This window comes from Gastrolobium bilobum, unplaced genomic scaffold (genome assembly GCF_033153095.1).
Source record: "Gastrolobium bilobum isolate Gb01-03AN ecotype WA unplaced genomic scaffold, APGP_CSIRO_Gbil_v1 utg1595, whole genome shotgun sequence".
NCBI lineage: Eukaryota > Viridiplantae > Streptophyta > Magnoliopsida > Fabales > Fabaceae > Gastrolobium > Gastrolobium bilobum.
The window spans coordinates 426,804-430,423 of record NW_026899397.1 but is presented as its reverse complement, the minus strand read 5'-3'; the positions used below and the strand labels follow the sequence as shown (position 1 = coordinate 430,423).

The 3,620-nt window shown below is 36.0% G+C and overlaps 1 pseudogene; it reads right to left on the bottom strand.

Annotated features, from left to right (window-relative positions):
- On the bottom strand, nucleotides 1-2,151 carry LOC133290303 (uncharacterized; annotated as a pseudogene).
- Between the last annotated feature and the right edge of the window lie 1,469 nt (nucleotides 2,152-3,620).

Below are 3,620 nucleotides of genomic sequence, written 5' to 3'. Positions count from 1 at the left end.
TATAATACTAGATAGGATAAAAATAAATATTTTTGACAAAAAAAAGGTAGCATGAGTAATATATAGCAAATTCCCAGTTTTCTTAACTTTAAACTCAAGTGTAACTACAGTCAAATTTCTTCCACTCTTCACCACGGAGGCATTGGCTCGCACTTCTTCCTGCATAAACATATAGTGCAAAATCCATTTGATAAAAGAATTTAAGCATTAAGAGGGCATGGGAGCATGAAAATGGCATATGAAAGTAGGACTGCTAAGCTGGCAACAGTGACAATGTTTAACATTTCTTCCAAGCGGTTTAGAAATTCGTGAATTTGGATAATGTAAACTGCAAGGTACACTTGAAGGAAAATGCAAGTGATAACTATTAATGAAAAAAAAAAATCAAGGGATTGATTTATAACAAATTCACAGTTAGTTATAATTTGTGTTTATATTCAATGGGTATTGATAGTTCACTTTACACACCATGGCCTTCATAGGATTTTAATCCAAAATACTCTAATGCAGTTCTGGAAAGCCTCATATATGAGATGCAAGAGTTATCTAGCAAATATATCAATGCAACTCGCCAACATTACATATTGAGTGACTATGAAACTATAGCTATTAATTATGAGCTAGGAGTCCCAGTCTACAAAATGCCTTTTCACATAGTATTGAAATAGTCAACAACGGAAAGAATCAAAACTGAATAGAAAGAACTCACATTTACTGGAGGGGAAGAGAGGTAAGAAATGCTAACTTTGCCAAGAAAAAGTTCCTTGTCCTCAGCAACTACAGTTCTAGCACAAGCAGTGCACGAAGCCTCAACCAATGACCCAACAGCCCCACCATGCAGTGTTCCATAGCGATTCTGCAATTCCAATAAAGAAAATGAAAAAAATTCCTTGTACATTGTACAATCACATGACATTTTTTAAACAAAATTTTAACTTTGACCCAGAAAAGTAAATTCAGTTCCTAGCAAAGAAATTGGGAAAACTTAAATACTGAAACCAAAATTGCAGCTTTTTCAACTGACTGTATAAGTCTCAACCAACCAAAAACTTTCATACTCCCCAAATTATGCTTAATCAATATCTAAACAACAGCAACGATACATAACAATTATCTAGAAATTCATAAGTACTTTCTATCGGGGTAATATATTGTAATAACTAATTAGTGTTACTACCAATCAATTTCACCGTTAAATCGATTATGTTGATCCAACGGTTATATTTATTTTCATCTTTGTATGATTATGATTCCTCATATTAAATATGAAAGCATTAAATATGAGAAATCATAATCATACAAAGACGAAAATAAATATAAAATATTAAATATGGAGAATCATAACCATACAAAGATAGAAATAAATATAACCGTTGGATAACATAATCAATCTAACGGTGAAATTGATTGGTAGTAACATAAGTAGTAACACTAATTGGTTGTTACAATATCCTTCCCCTTTCTATCAACCAATCAACAAAACATTTTAAAGCATAGATCGATTTTATTCCCAATTTCCTCGGCTACCAAACAGAACATCCAGAAAAAAGAATGAAAAAGATACAAACAAGAAAGAATCAATTAACTGGGGATTTTTAATAACCTTCTTGCAAATTATCAGAAATTTCATGAAACACAAAATCAAAGAAGTAGTAGTGAAATATAGTCACACTAAAAGAAAGAATCAGTCAATAGTGAGGATTTCTTTCTATTAACAAAACTTGTCATTTGTCAATACACAGGCATCGTCTTCCTTAACCAATTTCCTCAGCTAGGAAACATAACATCAAGAACAATAACATAACAAAAAGGCAAAAGCAAGCAAGGCAAAAGAACCAAAAAGGGTTACACAAATAGATGGTTTGGCAACAACAGCGCAAGAGTTCTTCCTCGTTGGATATGATCGACTTTGATGAAACTCCGAAGGAAGAGGGAGTAGAAGCCATGGGTATTGCATTTTTCAGGATCGGGGATGCCAGCCCCCATAATGTTAACGAAACGCAAGGTCTCAGAAGCATGTTGAGGATCCACTTCATTCGAAACTTTCAGTGATGGCGAGGTACAACCTTATGTTTGAAATCGGCGCCGCCGTGCTGCGGTGATAGCAGCAGGCCTATGGTGGTGGAGGGAGAAGAGAAATGAGAGGTGAATAACATGAATGGGGAAGAAAGGGGTAGAAGGGAAAGAAATATATGAGACCTAATACATCAAACCCTTGTGGGGTGTTTGGTACGCGGAATTTTGGAAGATTATCAGGAAACTGAATTTTTTTAAAATTTAAATTTTCGGGTATTATTGTAAACTGAATATAAAAATTATATTTTTGAAAATCAAGATTCTCGGGTAAATAAAAATTTCTCCTGTACCAAACGCCCCTTAGGGTCTCATTTCACCATCATTAAGTTATACACCCATTTCAATGTATTAGGGAATTGTGCTATATAAACTTAGGGATTGTTTTTTACTCAATGCAAATAATTTATGTGTAGTGTGCCCAAAATGATGACGTTTTGGGATGGAAATCAAAGTATTTTTGTAATTTTAATTTATTTCAAGGTTATAATAGTCTTTATAGTTATAATTTTTTAATATTTCAACATCTAAATGACGTCATTTTGGGAATAAATACAGATAATTTATCTGCAGTAACTACATAAACATTTTTCTGATAAACTTATACTATATAATGGTCACATTAAACAAATTAAAATATCATAACATAAAGTATAAATTTATACTATCAAGAGTTATACATCATACCAAACATGCTCTAATTAGCATATTGGCGGATTCAAAAAGTTTTTTTTTTGTATCTAAGTAAATATGTTAAGGGTGTGCATGATAACCTTTTTGGAATCATTATTTTTTTCAATTTCTGTTCCCGAAAAATAGAAATAGATAGAAAAATTGTTTGGTAAAATCGGTTTATTTTTCTTCTTCCAAAAATGAACAGGTTTAATTTTTGTGTGGGGGAATAGAAAAAAATAAATAAAAATTCTGCTTTTTTGTTTTCGGACTCAAAATGAGAATCACTTTTCTCTCTCAACCATTCTCCACCACTATTATCGTCACCACCACCACCACCATCCCGATACGACCACCACCACCATCGTTGTACCACTAGTGCCGTCGTCACCACCACCAGCATCACCACGATGATGCCACCATCACAACTATCACTACTACTATGACATTGTCACCACCACCACCACCACCACCATCGCAGTCACCACCGCCGCTGTCGTCGCTACTGCCACCACCACCATCATAACCGTTCCACCACCGTCACCAACCACCACTACCATCGTCGTAGCTGCTGCTGTCACCACCACCACCACCATGCCATCATCACCACCACTACCAATACCATCACAACGCAATCGCCACCGCCACCACAATCACCAACCACTACCACTATTGTTGCAGCCAATGCTATAACCACTACTGCCACCACTACTATCGTGGCAGCCACTGCCGTAACTACCAACACCATGCCATTACCACCACTATGCCGCCATATCGCCACCATTACCACCACCATCGCCGTAGCCACTGCCGTCACCACCACCACCACCACCACACCACTGTCGCTGTCGCCGTCACCACCACACCATATAGAA